Here is a 17,979-nt window from a genome sequence, read left to right as displayed (position 1 = left end):
AGGATGTGATGAGCACTGGGTGTTATATGCAACTGACAAATTAATGGAACACGACATCTAAACTAATGGTGTACTATATGTTGGTTAATTGAATTTAAGTAAAAAATAAAATATACTTGCTGCTTAAAAAAAAACAAAAACAAATGTCTTTGAGTGTTAGCTGATTATTCTGTGGAACAAACCCCTACAAGTAGAATTGCTAGGTATATCCTTTTCTGAAGACTCTGAAGATAAAACTACCAGCTTGCTCTCCAGAAGAGGCATACAGCTTTCCATTCCCATTAGTGGCAAGTGACAGTGCAGATTTCTCTATGACTATGATGTATAGAAAAAATATTGTGCAAACTATGGACATTCTAGGGGTCTGTGGTTAAGTTGTATGATGTGCCCCAAAGGTTCACAAACATAAACCAGGAAAAATAAAGTCTTCTCGGGAGTTGCAGGAGAGGTACCCCAGTGTGGTCCTTTGGAAATGCATGTCCTATTCCTTCCTTAAGAAGTATTGGAAAAACTTGAAACAAACGAACAAAAAGAAACACCCACAAACAACAGCAACAACAACAACAACAACAGAAGTATTGGAAAGACTCTAGACAATGTGGAGGGACAGAGAAGGTAAACATAGCTCCTGGTTTTCATGGAATCGTCTTGGTTCACCCAGTTGTCTTGGTTTACCAATTAAGCAAACTCCCCTTTCACTCGCAGAAGATTTCCATTTTGGACTTACAGATTTTACAATGCCCAGGGAAAAGTCATCTTAACAAAAATTATTCCCTTTGATTTCAAGCTCCTTCCTTCATACAGTCCACGATGTTTTAAGTTCTGTGTTTTGGGGGTTTTGTTATGTGTCAGACATTGTCCTAGGCACTGGTGATCCAGTAGTGAACAAAATCAGACATAGTCCCTGCTTTCGGTCTGAAATGTTTCAGGGGAGAACTAATGATGGTTTAATCACAGAAATCAATGCAGAAGTGCAGCAGTGGCGAAGGTTACAAGGGAGAAATTCACGATTCTAAGAGCATTTATGTAACAGGAAGATTTGATCTTCTTGCAGAAGGCAGGGACGAATCCAAGGGGAAGTAATGCTTTAGCTGAGATCGGAAGGATACTTTGAATTTACCCAGGGGGAAGGATCAAGTGAGAGCATGTAAGAAGACTGACAAAAAGGAAGCAGGTACAGACAAGGATGTGAAAGACATTTCCTGTAGCTGCAGTGGAGAGGATCCCGGGAACTTGGACTGAGATCAGAATGGAGACCCCACCCAGTATTCCCTACACCTCCTTCTTCCCAACAGAATCCCCATTTTGTTCAGGAATGCAGACAACCCCCAACACAGTGCTCTGCCTTGGGGGACACTAACTTCACTCCCAGCCTAAAGGAGTGACCCCTTTCCCAGCAATTTGGTTTCCTTACCAGCTTGTGCCCTGATTCTTGCAGCTGAGAAGAGAAGGAAAGGTCCGTGGACTTCCAAGGAAAGTTACCTTTCTCCTAAGAGTGAGTCAAAAGAAAAGATGGTCCTTAATTGTTCCTCTGAGTTTTGTCAAATCTAGATGGGAAGTGGGGGGGAAGCTGCAGTCGTCTTCTCCTCCTGAAGATGGAGCCGGCTCCAAGGATGATGGAGCAGACACATGAGAACCTTTCCCCTTGATAAAGGCTGAGGTGCTGAATCAAAGTTCCCCAAAGGCCACTCTACCGCAGGACTTCCTGTTACATGGGGTATGTAATTCCTGAAATTTCTTATTGTTCAATTGAGATTGAGTTCAAGTGTCTCTTACTTGTGGTCAAAATGCCATAGCAAGAAAGAAGAGATAGACCATGTCTCTTATTGATTTTGGAGGTTATGTTAAGAATTGTTTTTTCTCTGCCTTTATCCCAAGATCGATTGGAAGTCATTAGAGAATTTTAAGCAGAGTGCATGATCCAAAGGTTACTTTTGCTGCTGCACGGAGAAATTCTAAAGAGACAGGAGTGGATGCAAGGAGACCAATTAGCAGGCCTTTCCCTTGGATAGAAAATACAGAGGATCTTTCTCAGCCCTACACAGGGTGGGAAGCTGCAAAATGAACATCATTTAAACAACATCACTAAAATTCAGTTATTTAAAGATTTTATTTATTTGTCAGAGAGGCAGCGTGCACGAGCAGGGGGAGGAGCAGACAGAGGGAGAAGAGGGAGAAGAAGGAGCCCAATGAGGGACTCAGTCCCAACGCCCTGGGATCATGACCTGAGCCGAAGGCAGATGCTTAACCAACTGAGCCACCCAGACATCCCTAAATTCAATTTTGATGTTGCTATTTTTAAGAATATCTCAGGGGATGATAAAAGATGCCTATGCAGAAAGGCTTCCTCTCAAGGGCCAGCATTTTCAATGAACTCTGCACTGGCTTGCGTTGCCCTGGGTTTCACCGTCTTCGAGGGAGAGCCCTAGAGGTGACATTTGTGAGATGGTAGCTTGGATAGTAGGTGGTGATAATGGAGATGGAGGTGGGGAAGATGGGGCAGAAATATTCTAGAAATAATGTTTTGGTGAAAGGATGAATAGAGCCAATAAAGGAGAGAGAGAGAGAGAGACAGACAGACAGACATTGAGGATGAGCCTCAGGTTTCTGTGCAAAAAGAGGAAATGGTGGTTCCATTAGGTGATATAGAAAATTCTGGAAGAGGCCCCAGTTGGGGGCAGAGGTCCATTCAGAGTTCAGTTGGACATGCTAAGTTGGATGTACTTTTGGATATTCAAGGGGAGGTTTCAAGAAAGTGGGGGATGGTGCTCAGAGGATAGATGGGGTTGGAGTAGTTAACATTCTCATCATGCACATTTTAGGAATTAGTAAAAACTGTGGACAATGAAATGGCTTTGGGAGAGAAGAGATTTAGAAGAGAAGAGGCTTAGGGCCAGCCTGGAGGACAAGGGCAAAGGAAGATATGGCATGCAAAGACCATGGAGAGACTTTTGTCAGAGAGGCAGAAAGAGAATAGAAATGCAATGTGTTATGGGAACAAGGGAATAAAGTATTTCAAAAAATAGGTAGTTCACAACGGTTCTGATAATTGTTGAAAAGTAAAAGAAGTATGACAACTAGTCTCCCAAGATGGTCCCCCAATGAGTGATGCCTCCTGAAATTCATACCTTTGTGTGGTGTCCTTCACATTGAATGAGGGGTGGCCCAGTTCAACCAATAAACTGCATGGAAGGGGCACTATGTGATTTTTGAGGTTAAGTCATGTGAATCCTTGCAGTGTCCACCTTGGTCTCTTGAAAGGCTTGTTCAGAGGAAGCCCAGTCACCATGTAAGAAGTCATTTGGCTCTTAGACTATCATGTTGTGAAGAAGCCCAAACTAACTGTGAAAATGACTCATGGAAGGAGACAGGCAAGAGAGAGAGAGACCAAGCAGAGAGAGAGATACTGGCCAGACCCCAGTTAATCTAGCTGTTCCAGCCTGGGAGTCAGCCATGTCAGGAAAGAAGCCATCTTGAATGTGAAGATGACTCCAGCCCTTTGAGATACCCCAAGTGAGAACTGCCCAGCTGTTCTCAGTCAATCCACAAGATCAGGAGAGATAAAAATAAATTCTTATTTTAAGCTCCTAAGTTTTATACTGGAACAAAATAGGAATTGAAAAAAAAAGTCTCTGATATAGAGGTCATTACTGTTTCTAGGAGCAACAAGGGCAGAAGCCAGATCTGAGTGGGATAAAAAGTGGGTAGAAGCTAAAAAAAGTTAAACAAGTGAAGGAGCTGCTTTTGGTAAATGCTTAACTGTGGATGGGGAGGAGATAGAAAAGTTTATAGTTAGAAGAGGATATGATATGAAAGAGAGTTTTTCTAAAAGTGGTCTCTACTGTGTCATGTTTAAAAACTCTGACCTCTGAAGTACTTTTACTAAAAATAAGACTGAACCCAAATCTAATGAAATCTTTTGATGTAATTACCAGTTTACCAGAAATGTGAGGGATACAGACACAAGTTATCAACACTGTAAGGATATGATCAACCAAATCAAGAATTTGAGATAACCTATGTAAAAAATGGCCCAAGAAATAAATATTTAGAAAAAAATAAAGGCAAGGAGACTGCTACAGGATAAAAACAACTTGAGACATGACAATGAGATACACTATGGGAATCCTGACTGAATCCTGATTTTGAACAAGCCAACTTGCAAAGACATCTTGAGACACTTGGGAAGATGGAATATGGACTGGATATTAGATGATATTAAGGGATCACTGTCTATTATCTAGCTATGATAATGGATGGATGTAATGTTTTTTTGAAATGCCCTTTTCATCTGGAGTTGCATCTTGATACCTAAGATTGACTCTAAAATATGTCCATAAACTGGTGACAATTGCTGAGGCTGGGTGATGGCTAAGTGGCAGTTCCTTACACTAGTTTCTCTGCTCTTGAATACATTTGAACACGTCTATAATCACAAGTGTTAAAAACTCTACGGAATCATATTCTTCATTCTATTGAGGATTTATGGACAACATAGGATATGTCCTTATTGATGCAATTATTCTCCAAGCAGGATATGGGAGACAACCACCATACTAATTTTTTACTCTAGTGATGCTCTACAATGGGAAAAGAAAGCCAAAGGGAAGGGTTCAGTTAAGAGAAGGTGACTAAAAACACAGGAGAGAGGAGGTGTATGAAAGTGTAAGGTTCTGAGAAGCAGAGGAAGGTGGGATCCAGAGTCAAGGTGAAGGATGGGGCCAGTGGAGACAGGTGTGTGTGTTTGTGTTTGAGTGTGCGTGTGCGTGTATGTGTGTGTGTGTGTGTGTTGACTTCTAGAGGAGGAGAGAATTTTCATTGAGTAGCCTCTAAATCCTTGGAGAATTAGGGATTGAGGTCCAATGCTATAAGGTTGTGGGGCTGGTAATTAGGAAATTATAATTTGCAGAGAATAGAAGAGATTCGACAACATTATTGAGGTGTGTGAAGAGTGAGTTTCCTGGGGACACAGAATAGAATTGCAAGGCGCAGTAGAATTGCAAGGATGATTAGAATAAAGCAATGGCCCAGACACCCTAAGTTGGAGAAGGGCAATGGAAAGATAATGCCAATATCCTGGGAGAAAAAAGAAGCCTTGCTAGTCTGACTCCACAAAAATGGTGTTGAAGCATGAACCCACCTTCTGAGATTTGGGCTCAGGAAGCACAGACTAGAGACCACGTATTAATGCAAAAGTAGGTAGTTCTTGGACCATGATTGGAAAAACGCCACCCTAGTGGCTGGAAAGGGAGCGAAGCCCGCTTGGGGCCAGAGGTGTGTCATGTGCCAATGGGGCAGCCTGGTGGACAGACGACAGAACCTGGGTCTGCTGGTTGTTTCACGTAGCTCTGTAGCTTTCTTGGCCCGAGGGATTTCAATTTGTCCAGTGGGCTGCCCTTCGCAGAGTTCTGGGAGGGGATCAAACACAGAGATGGGCACTGTTCAAAGTTACCCTGTCTGCGTTTGCCCCAGGGGCTTCTCATCTGTGGACCACGCAGCTACTGGGGGTCTTGTTTGTTGTTTGTTTTTGCAACTTTTGATTCTAGAAATAAAAATGGGCTTTCAGAATCAACCAACCAGCCAACCAACACTCTCGAAGTTGGCACATTTGGGCTAATTGTCTCCCTTTTCATTTAGACTTATTTCCCACAGAGTGTGAGGTAATACTTTCACGTAAATCTTGGTAATTCCCAGGCATAAAGCAATTGCCTTCATTTCCCAGCGGGACATACTAAAGTGGGTTCATTTGTGGTAAGAACAGGAATAGCAGTTTTTACAGTTTAGGTCCTATATAAAAAAAAAAAAAACCTGCCCCCACCCCCCCATCATAATCCACTCATGCTTTAAAAACGCATCTCAAAAATCAAAAGGACTCTGAATGTCTGGAATGTGCTAGGAGGCTGTGTTAAGACACATCTGATTAGCCAATTTATTTATTATCTAGAAAAACTTACCTCTCATTTCTCCTCTTTCATAACTTCCTTAACCACAGACCCTGTGAGTCGCCTGGATGTCAAAGAATTAAGCCTGTCTTGAATGAACAGAAGTAACAGGAGTACGGAGAAAATTTCTTTCTCTTTTCCTGGTCCCAACCGTGATTCTCTGATTTGAATTTGCAGTGGCAGAAAAGAAAGGAGAGGCGAGGTGGGTGCTCTGGGGAGGGAGCATAGCCTGAATAAAGACTAGAGGCCAGCAGGTCAAGGGGCCCCAGTCTGGACAGCTTGGCTGAAGCAGTACAGAAAGAAGGCGGCTTGGTGTGGGAGAGCTGGATTAGAGAGGCTGAGTGGAGGGGCTTTGAGTGGTGCCTGGGGAAATCCTGAGCCATTTAAATGAGCCATTTAAATCTGACAGACAAATTGGTGTTTTAAGAAGATTTACCAGGCAGTGATGTGCAGGATGAGGGTTGGGGGGCGGGGGGCAACAGGAGGAGGGGATTACAGAGGTAGGAGGAGAAGGAAGCTAGGAGAAGAAGGATTCTGCTTTGAGTTAGCAAAGAGTGATCGATCACCTACTGTGTACCTTACCTGGTACTAGGCACCACGGTCAAGCATCCTTTCTCTCAGTGCACAGAACCAGCATCTGCCCTTCTGTCCAAGCCAGGACCTAGCATCCTTTGGCATACCTTCTTCTCCTTTCCCCACCGAGCCATCATCAGGCTGTCCTGTCCATGCTGTGCTCCTGCAGGTCTGCTCTCCCTCCTCCCCACTCCCTTTCTCCTGCTTCCGAAGCTGAGCCCCTCCCCCGGCCTTCAGGTCTTCCTGCCTCCAGCCTCCCCTTTAACTCCTCTGCCTAGCAGCTGTTGTGGGTGGGGATAGCCTTCCGAAACAGTCAGGCCACTTCCTCCAACAGAAACCCTTCTGTGGCCTCCCCATTGCCTTCAAGGTTAAGTCCAAACCCTGCAGCAGAACCAGTAGGCCCTTGACTGGGTCCTGCTTAGCTCTCCTTCCTTCCCAGGGCTCTTGCCTCCCCTCCTGGAATCTCAGGATGTGGCCATGCAAAGATGCTTCCAGTACCTTTTGTCTTCCTTGCAATGATAATAGCTTCCATTCTACCCCTGTCCCCCCTGATTTGTTCTTCAACAATTCATTTAGAGATCCCTTCCTTCCAGAAGCTCTTTCTGGCCCCCAGGTGCCTCCTGGGTGCTTTTAAAGAACTGTCTCTGGCTATTCTAGGGCTTACCACAGTGTGCAGTCACCCGCTTCCTTTCCTCTGCATGGGAGCAAGAGGGCAGGGGCGATACCTTCCTCCTTGCCCAGCACCGTCTTGATGCATAAAGGGCTGTTGGTAAACAGTCATCAAATGGAAATAGATGAATTTATAGGAACCTAGGTGGCAGGAGGCAAAGGGCATTGGTCCCATTTTACAGATAAAGAAATCGAGGCTCACAGAGTGTTTTAATAATTTGTCAAAGGCCTAGCCTAGAACGCACTTCAGGGTGGCTGAGTTCTTACCTAGGGCTTTTTCCTCTTCCTTGCAGGCACAGAACGGAAATCATAAAAGAAAAGCATCCCATCTAGTGCCTTCGATTCTGGCTGATCATTCGGAAAGCCTCCAGGGGGGCCACTGGGGGAATGAGTATGACAACAGATGAAGAGGCTTTGATAGATTAGTAAGGGATTTCATAAGCTGGAGTATTATTAGCTTTGGAGATTGCAAAAGGCTAGGAGTCCAAATGAACAATTTTCCAACATAATTTGAACATTTATTTCACTGAAGTTATTATTCACAACACAAATCTTCCCCGTTTTCTGAAAACCGAAGGATACGGTTGCCTGTGTTCATTGCTGTTTTTATTTTATTTTTTTCCCCTCACTCCAATAAATGCTCTTTGCCTATGGGGTTTGTTTTTTTTGTTTTTTTTTTTTTTTTTTTGATTGGGAGAACTGCCTTGCAGAATGATAGATATTGTTCATTTAACCCTAGCAATTACTTTCCCCCTAAACTAGAGCTCTGTTCGTGATTGATCTGACTTCTCCCCCATTTAGCGCCCATGTAAAACATTGCAAAAGATCGGGTCTGCAGCTCGGATAGTATTTTTGCAGCAATCTGTTCAAGCCGTAGCAGACACGCCGGGTACCACGGGGGCTCTTAATGAAACGTCAGGGGATATTAGGGGTTTATGGCCTGGAAAACAGTACAAATCAAAACGCGATGCTTCCTGTTTATCTGTTTAGAACATTTTTATTTTCTAAACCTAGCCATGTTCATCTTTTTCTTCCAGCATTTCGGTTTGGTTCTTTACATATTGATTTTCCCATTGGCTGGCACGCTCCGATGGAGTTGGAGCACTCAGGTGTGCTCTCTGTATGAGCGCCGGCTGGGTGTCAGCACCAGAGGCAGCCTCTGTCTTAGACCCCTCAACTCAAGGGCTGGGAGAAACTACAGCTCACTGATTAAAAAAAAAAAAAAAAAAAGATTGCTACACATCTTTCTCCCCTTTGGGGTCTCCCCTTGGGCCAGTAGGGTTGACCTTTTGTATAAATATTTACATACAAATCTCGCCGCAAAAGTAGCACTCTCTTCTTAAATTTTATAAGAAAATGCAGTAGGGTCCCAGCAGGACAAAGTCTGTCACAGATGGTTCTCCCAGGGGTCGGGCATTTTTCCTGTGAAGGACTAGATATAAATATCATGGCTTTGTGGGTCGCAAGGTCTCTGCCACAGCTGACTACACAGAGCACCTAAGTGATGGGTGATGGGCGTGGCGGAGTTCCATTCTGATAAGACCGTTTTTACCCAAAGAGACAGGGACGGGGGTTTTTGACTTGTGGGCCAAAGTTTGCTAACCTTTGGTTTAAATGAAAAGACTTGAAGGGACCATGTACAGGTCCTTATATGGACAGGATCAAAGGAACAAAAAGGGGGCACTGGTACCCAGAGATATAGCAGTGGGAGGCTGACCAGGCAAGAAGAGGCATGACTGGCATCCCGGTGAGAATGGGGGCCTGAGAGGCACTAGGGCAGGGAGGGAGCAGGGAAGAAATACCCCCATCTCTTTTTCCTCCCTCTCTCCCTCAGATCATGTGCCTGTGCCTCTCACTGTCTGATCCAGTCAGGGCCCGCCCAGCAAGCGGCCTGGGGATGAAGTCCCTACAGGGCAGCATTTGAGAAGGGAGAACAGATCAGGAAAGAGGCTGGCACTGGGAGAGGGAGAATGAGCAGCATGGGTGATGTCTCTTTGGGAACTAACTTCTTAGCACCCACTCCTTTGGGGATTAAAAGTAAGCTTGGCTGGCCACATTCCTTGACCCTGACCATATTCTAGAGAACTAAGCCTCCCCCTACCTCTCCCGCAGCTCCAGGTTCAGCATGCCCCTGGTTACAGTGAGAGGGTCAGGGATAAGTGCACGATCTAACTCAGGCTAATGAGACCCAGGCGCAGAACTTTTGTTTGTCCGAACTGTTGGGAAAGATAAGCTTTCTTTTTTTCTGGTGGATCCAAGACTATAACTTTGGCAGTCAACCGACCATGTGGTGAGGCCATCACAAGGGAGAGCCTGTGCCCAGTAATCATGGGGGAAAGCAGAGTGTCAGAGGGGTGGGGAAAAAGCTGAGTCCTATTATAGTCACTGAGCCTGATCAAGCTATTCCTGACACAAACCCTCCATTCTCAGTTGGGTGAGCCAATTCACTCCCCTCTCATTAAGACCCATTTTCTGCTTCTAGCTATTGAAAGAATCCTGTCTAAGAGAGGATTGATCTCTGGAACCAAGGCCTGCCTCCCCACCACTATGTGGACTTCACGTGAGGCACATCTCATCACCAAAGCATGCAAGCGACGATTCTCCTGTGTGCATGAATGTTTTCACATCTGCCGGCGGTTGCATTCCAGTAATGGTGTTTGTTGCTCATGTGTATGTTTCTCAGACACGAAAATCTTTTCTGAATATCTGCATGGCACGGGCCTCATATGTCACACAGACAGCAACCTCCTAGGTAATTACATAGGTATCTGGATAACCATAGCAACCCAGCAGTTCTGAGATGTCACAGGGATCGCTGCAGCTCGGGGACACTGCTGTTCATACACAGCTCGCCCGGCTCCATGTTTTGCATGTTTTCCATGACTTCTTCTTTGCTTGAAAAGAGGGTTCTGACCAGGCAGCACCTCCCATTGGTCAGGAATTTCCAAAGTTATGAATTTTACAGACCTGAAAGATGTCCCAAACAGAGAACCGACAAAGTTGCCCACTTAATCTTGCTTGGTTGAGAATGTGTCACAAAAGAGATAAAGCAAACAAGGGCCATCTACTATTACCATCATTTCATAAATGAAAGGACATTTTCACATGTCTGAAAGGAGAGACTAAAAGAGGGGCCCTTAAACAGAGAGCACAAATGCATGACACCATTGGTGGGAATGCCAACTGGTGCAGCCACCATGGAAAACAATATGGAGGTTCCTCAAACGATTAAAAATAGGAATAGCATATGATCCAGCAATTCCACCACAGGGTAGTTTACCCAAAGTAAACAAAAACACTATTTTAAAAGATACATGCATTCCTATCTTTACTGCAGCGTTATTTACAATAGGCAAGATAGGGAAGCAACCCCATGTTTATTCACAGAGGATTGATAAGGAAGCTGCGGCATATAACAGGGGAATAATACACAGCCATAAAAAAGTTGAGGTTTTGGGGCGCCTGGGTGGCTCAGTTGTTAAGCATCTGCCTTTAGCTCAGGATTCTAGGATAGCCCCACACTGGGCTCCCTGCTTGGTGGGAAGCCTGCTTCTCCCTCTCCCACTCTCCCTGCTTGTGTTCCCTTTCTCGCTGTGTCTATCAAGTAAATAAATAAAATCTTAAAAAAAAAAAAAAAAGATGAGTTCTTTCCGTTGACAACAGCATGGATAGACCTAGAGTGCATTATGCTAAGTGAGATAAGTCAGACCAAGAAAGACAAATACCATATGATCTCACTCATAGGGGTCTTAAGAAATTTTTTTTAAACAATAAATAAACACAAAAGCAAAAAACAGAATCCGACCTTTAAATACGGAGAACAAACTGGTGGATGCCAGAGGGAAGGGGTTGGGGGATGGGCAAAGTGGGTGAAGGGGCGTGGCAGACGCAGGCTTCGCGTTCGGAATGAGCAAGTGCAATAATAAAAGAGCAGCATGGGGGACAGAGTCAATGGCATTGTATTAGGGCTGTGTGGGGAGCATGGCGTCACGTATAGAGAAACCGAATCCCCATGTTGTGCATCTGGAACTAAGGTGACATCATGTGTCAACTCTATTCAAATAAAAAAATTTTTAAAGCATGATTAAGGGGATGCTGCCTCTGAAAGGACCCTTACGCCCAACCAGGCCCCTGGATGAAGGGAAAACAGGCCCTCAATCCAGTCCTCGCTCAGCCAAACCATGGGCCCCGCATGTGCTTTGTCTACTGGGACAAGGGGACACTTTTTTCCTTACACAAAGGGGCCTCCTACTTGCCAAGTTGTGTGCCAACCAGGTCGTGTCTGCCCAGAAAGGGCAACTTTTTCTAATCTTCACAAAACACTTCTGGAGCTGGCAGTGGCCCTGCACTATATTGTTCTACTTGAAAACATTTCACCGGAGGGGTGCTGGGGTGGCTCAGTCGTTAAGCGTCTGCCTCAGGTCATGATGCTGGGGTCCTGGGATCAAGTCCCACATTGGGGTCCCTACTCTGTGGGGAGCCTGCTTCTCCTTCTGCCTGCTGTTCCTCCTGACTGGTGACTTGTGTGTTCTCTCCCTCTCAAATAAATGAAATCCTAAAAGATAAATAAACGAAACATTTTACTGGGACCTGTGCTCTGATCAGCGCCTGGCCCTTAGGAGGTGCTCAACAAATGTGTTCAGCAAACATCGAAGGGCCACTGACCACCCCAGAAAGGGCCATTGGAGGTCTGCAGGTTGACCTTCGCTGCCCGCCTACGAGAATCACACACAGCACAGACCATTTTCTCCTGCTCCTGGTGTCCAGCTGGACAGGGGTGGAGAGGAGTCTGAGAGAAGCGCCTGCTGTCTTCTCAGTCCCTTGAGAGGACCAGGAGAAAAGCTGCTCTGTGCTGGGTAAGGCACTGCGTCATCTGTATGTCACCACATGAAGCACATTTACAGCTCAGGGAACTGAGCCTTCGGGATTCCATAACCCGCTGCAGGTGACCCTGAGGCAAAGCGAAATTCTGACTGCAGAGTCCGATCACAAGGATTTGTGTGGTGTTACACAAGGGCCCTACTCTCAAGAAGGACTACATGAAAGCAGGGACATCTGTCTGACGAGGAAATGGCCCCGCAGGGTGCTGGTAGCCAGCTTCCCCATCTCCCTTCTCAGCACCGCCGTCGCACCCCCCCGCACTGTCCCAGCCTGTGTCTGGGGTCGTCCACACAGACTCCTAGAGGCTGCGTTAGTTCCTAGGGCTGTGATCACAAACTGTCATTTATGGCTTAAACTCTTAGCTTAAAATAACGGAAATGTACTCTCTTGCAGCTCTGGAGGCCAGAAGTCTGACAGCAGTTTCAGTGGACAGAACGCAGGTGCAGGCAGGGCTCTATGCCTTCCAGAGGCTCTAGGGGAAAATTTGCTCCCTCCGTCTCCCAGCTCCTGGATCTCCATTCTTTGGCTCACGGCCCCTCCCTTCATCTTCAAAGCCCGTGGGAGGGTGGATTCAGATCCCTCTGCTTCCACCATCATTTCACCAGCTGCCTCCTGTGTGTGGGCATCAGCGCCTGCCTCTCTCTAGTCCGGATGCTTGTGACGGCAATCAAGGCCCACCCAGCTAATCCAGGATAATCTTCTCATGACAAAATTCTTCATTCAGTCAAACCTGCAAAACTTTTACCACATAAGGTTATATTCCCAAGTTCCAAGGATATCTTTGAGTGGCCATTTTTCAGCCTATTACAGAGGGTTAGTGATTTGCCCAGGTCCCATAACAAATGTGGGGCTCAAACCCAGGCAGACTCTCTCCAGAGCACACCTGTCCCCCCACCCCATCCTGCCGAAATGCCAACAGCTCAAACCAGTGCTGACATTAGGGAAAGCAATGACTTGAGAAGCAGACATGGCTGGTTTGCGTAAAGTTATTAAATTGCCTTCAATATTTTTGAAAGTAAAGCAGGCTGGAAGAGGGTTCCTCTTTTTGTTAAAAAATTAATTTAACCAGCTTGCCCCTCTTCGCAGCTAGGCTAAGTCTCTGTCATTTCATGAAGTAACTATGAGGAAACACTGATTTGTTTGTTGTTTGTATCTCTGTCATTAGACTTGGGATTTATGAACACATTTGAAATATCTCCTTAAAAGCCAGAGAAGGGGGGGGTGCCTGGGTGACTCAGTGGGTTAAGCATCTGCCTTGACTCAGGTCATGATCCCAGGGTCCTGGGATCGAGCCCCACAACGGGCTCTCTGCTCAGCGGGGATCCAGCTTCTCCCTCTCCCTCTGCCTGCTGCTCTGCCTATTCGTGCTCTGTCAAATAAATAAAATCTTTAAAAAAAATAAAAAAAAGAAAAGCAAGAGAAGGGGAAGGGAAAATGGCATTAAAGAGAGATAACGATAAATACCCAAGGAACTTGTTTTCTTCTCAGCCGCATCTTTATTTCTAGCTGCAACAGTGGAGTCTGGTGTCAAATAAGAGACCTTAAAACTTCTGAGTGCCAATGTTGGACAGAGGTGTCCGGTGATCTGGTCAATGCTTGACTAGTCTAGAAACTCCCCTTCATCAGACACGTCTCTTTTCCTTTGTTCGCAAGCCACAGAGCTGAGTAAGAAGAGTGACAGATGGAATGTCGTCTGAATGGAATAAAGATTCTTGTCTTAGAAGAAAAGAGAACAGAAGAACAATTCATACCTAACATTTACTATGCACTTATATGTGCCTAATATATTATATATTAATTTTCTTTTATCCCACTTTACAGATGAGGGAACTAAGACCTAGGAAGGTGAAGTAATTTGCCTACAATGAAATTTCTAGAGGCGCCTGAGTGGCTCAGTTGGTTAAGCATCCAACTCTTGGTTTTGGCTTAGGTCATGATCTCAGAGTCGTGAGATTGAGTCCCACATTGGACCTGGTGCTGAACATGGAGCGTGCTTGGGATTCTTTCTCTGGCCCTCTGACCCACATGCACACATTCTCTCTAAAAAAATTAAAACTAAAACATTTTTTTAAAAATATTTTCTTCATTTTAAAAAATGAAATTTCTGGGATCACCTGGGTGGCTCAGTGGGTTAAGCCTCTGCCTTCGGCTCAGGTCATGATCTCAGGGTCCTGGGATCGAGCCCCACATCGGGCTTTCTGCTCAGCGGGGAGCCTGCTTCTCCCTCTCCCTCTGCCCGCACTCATGCTCTCTCGCTCTTGCTCACTCTCTCTCTCTCTCACTCTGCTCTCTCTCTCAAATAAGTAAATAAAATCTTAAAAGAATAAAAGAAAGAAAAAGAAAGGGCATGCCATGAGGGACCAGAACAAGCAAAGGTCCTGAAGGGGGACACGCACATTAAATGAGCAGCTACTGTTCTCACTGCAGCCCAGACACGACCTCTTCATCCATCCACCTGCTCAGCACTCTCTGTAGGAAGCCCCTGGGGCTGAGTCACAGACAAGCCTGTCTCACCCTCACCTAAATAGAAACCTCGCTGTGTGAGACTCAACCACTGGATTGTTGGCTCATGGCCCCCGGGCCCCCCAGCAGGGGAGTGCGATTCACCGTTGTTGACTGGGGGAGGACAGGACGAAGCAAGCTGGAACGACGGGAAAGTAAACGCTGAGGAAGGAGGAGGACATGCTGCAGAAGAAGGGGCCCAAGAGTGAAATGGAGAATTCAAAACTGAAGAAGACCTTGATTAAGGGATAGCCTGTTGTTGGGCAAAAGTCCTGTCATGATTTGATTGTTTTGGCCTGGCCCTTGTCTGCCTCCACACTTCTGTCTGGTCTGGGGTTCCATGGCAAGGGACCTGTGGTCATGGGGCTCACACATGGCCAGCAAAACACGAGCAGAAGCAATGAGGTCACTTCTGGATAGACGCTCCGAGAACGAGAGTAGGTCTCCCCACGCTCCTCTTTCCCCCTCTGCCATGACAGTTGGTAGCGTTCCAGGGAGAGAATGTTCTGACGGCAGGGGCCCTGGTGAGAAGGACACGGAGCAGAACCTCAGGCAGCCACAGTGGGCATGTAATGCGAGCGAGAGCCAAACCTTAGTTTTTATCAGTCACCGAGATTCCTAGTAGGCTGTTACTGTGGCATAAGCTACCTGTCCTGTCTGACACGAGGTCTGTTGTTCCTGCATATCTAAGCCCCTTTTCCCAGAAGCCCTCCCTCTCAGTGACAGGCGACCACGGACACCTCTAGCTGCCCGGCTCCCCCCCCCCCCCGCCCCTTTCTCTAGCTCTGAAGGGACACAGGTTATTTTGGGCTCCCCTACACCTCACAGCCGCCTGGGTGAGGGTCTGGGCTGCAGGAAATCCTGATCCGGCATCTTGGTCCACGTAAAGGAGGGCCAGAAGCATCGATAGAAAATGTATTGGTGAGTTCTGATGTTGTGAAGTGAGTAGAAGATTATTTAGATAAACGTATTAATCTGATTGAAATGGTTCCCAGAAGTAAATGTCAATGAACCAGATGTAATAATTTCTTGCTCATGAAGTAGTGTTAGTATGCATGTGATCTGAAGTTTATGTTAAAGTACGAGCACGAGATTGCCTCTTGGGCCGTGGATGGTGTAAACAGGGGATTGGGCCACCAGGAATGGGAACTGTTTGTGTCAAATCTGGTTAGCTCAGGCAGGGTGACGGGCCAGAGTCAAGGGTCCTAGAGTGTAGTTGTTGAATCATAAACAATAAGTCAAGGCCAGAAATGTATCTTTTGTGTGGAAATTAACATTGGTTCTCTGTAAACATCTGCTAAGCGAATTCCGAGTGGCCTCTCTGTGCTAGAGGTTTTGCTTCAGTGCGTCAGGAGAACAAGAGCTGCCTTCAGAGGGAACAATTGCCCTCTTAGAGTGTGTGGGGGGGGATCTTAGGAGAGAAAGAATGAAAGAGTGACCCAGTCACGTGTGCACGTTCTCCGAGCTTGGTTGCTGTTACAAAGTGTGCTCCAATTAAGAGTTCTGTGATGAGCTAACAAAAAATGGAGAACAGACTGGGTTAAAGTTAAAAGACGTTTCTTCACTGCGGAACTTCTCAGAGACGCCAACTCGTTAATGTCAATGTCATTGTCCAGAAGGGGCTATTACAGTATGCAGCAGTCACAGCTTCCCAAACTTTTATGACCACAGAACTCAGAGAGATGGATGATAGATAATAGATCGATAGAGGAGTGGAGGGGTAGAGGGATGCAGGGATGCAGGGGTGGGTGATATGGGCAGAGGTAGCATTTCGCTGGCCTATTTGTAAATGAGGAAGAGAAGTAACGGAAACTGTATGTATACCTGTGACGAGATAAACTGACGTCCTTTGATGTGAGGTAGCACAGTGCAAATTAAATCAGCTAATTAGATTAAGATGCTTTTGGATTCAGGGAACAGACTTCCATTTAAAGGGGCCTTAAACAATATTATGTAAGCAATCTGGAGGCCAGGTGACTTCAGAAGGGCTTAATTCTTAAGCAGCTCTACAGTAGCAGTAGCGTCATGAATTCAGACTTTTTTTGTTTTCTGCTCTGCCTTCCTCAGCACAAAGACGATGTCTTTCTTCTGATTGCAAGATGTTGCTGTAGTTCCTGGCACCAGCAGATGCAATCCTCCAGAGTTGGAAAGAGCCATTTCCTCCAGGGTGGCTCCTTTTTTTAGGAGAGAAACTCTTTTGCAGTAATCCCGCACCCCATTCCCCAAACTCTCCTTTAGGTCCACATGACGAGATGGGGTTTGCCGGTCTGTGCCCTGAATGAGAAGCTGAGGAGGGGAGTATTGGCATTTTAAGTCTTCATAGTGGGAGGTGGGTCCTATCAGCAAGGGAAGTGGGGTGTCTCAGCCAAGAATGTCTATTATGTAATTGTGTGATCTTAGTATTTTAGTCTGTGTTCTCCGGAGTAATAGAATATAATAATACTATGCATGCACGCACGCGCGCTCACACATACACACACACACACACACACACACACACACACACACACACACACACTTCAAGGAGACGCTGAGTTAAAGTTCAAGAAATCTGTATATGACTATGAAGAGACTTATTACAAGGAAATGGCTCATGTGATTACAGAGGCTGAGAAGTCCCAAGGTCTGCCAAGCTAGAGACAAAGGAGAGCCAATGCTAGAGTTCCAGACTGAGTCCAAAGGCAGGAGAAGACCAGTGTCTGACTTGAGACACTCAGAAAAAGAACTCTCTTATTCTACTTTTATTTTTTGATTCTGTTCAGTCTTTCAATGGCTTGGAGGAGGTCCACTCACATCAGCAGAAGGCAATCTGCCTTCCTTGGTCTACTGACTCAAATGTAAACCTCATCCAAGAATACCATCACAGCCACACCCAGAATAATGCTTAACCAGATATCTGGGTGCCTCATGGCCCAGTCAAGTTGACCCGTAAAATTAACCATCACCTTTAAGTAAGCTACCTCTTCAAGCCTTAGTTACTTCCTTCATAAAATAAGATATCTGATTGGATTGCTGTGAGAATTACACAAAATAACATATTTAAAGTCATGGCACAGGATCTAGCACACAATTTACTCTTAATACAGATTTTTAGAGCACAAAATTGGACTCCTTATAATAGTAGCCACCCCATTTTCATTGATTCTTTCTCTTTTATGAGGCTACCTGTTAGTCCCTTACAAATGCGGTTAGTCAAGGACCCCTGGGATATCCCATATAGACTTAAAAATTAGTACATCTTCTGTAAATTGCCTCACAGCCATGATACTTCTTTCCTACGCTGGCCGTTGCAGATGTCAATTTCCTGTAAAGTCCCTTGTGCTAAGGAGGCTGTTGTCCATGCCAACAAGACATCTCTACTCATGCTGGACAGTGCCCTTGAGCTCTCCGGAGCTGGGTTCTAAGCAGAAGT

The 17,979-nt window shown here is 45.6% G+C and overlaps 1 long non-coding RNA gene across 1 annotated transcript; it reads left to right on the top strand.

Annotated features, from left to right (window-relative positions):
• Window positions 1–1,423: 1,423 nt before the first annotated feature.
• On the top strand, window positions 1,424–7,826 carry LOC125078877 (uncharacterized). Its single transcript, XR_007120994.1, has 3 exons — window positions 1,424–1,717; window positions 5,993–6,144; window positions 7,478–7,826. It is a non-coding gene; the product is annotated as an uncharacterized LOC125078877 (long non-coding RNA).
• Window positions 7,827–17,979: the final 10,153 nt, after the last annotated feature.

Source organism: Lutra lutra, chromosome 10 (assembly GCF_902655055.1).
Source record: "Lutra lutra chromosome 10, mLutLut1.2, whole genome shotgun sequence".
Classification (NCBI taxonomy): domain Eukaryota; kingdom Metazoa; phylum Chordata; class Mammalia; order Carnivora; family Mustelidae; genus Lutra; species Lutra lutra.
The sequence above is the reverse complement of the archived record's forward strand: the minus strand, read 5'-3'. Positions and strand labels throughout refer to the sequence as shown.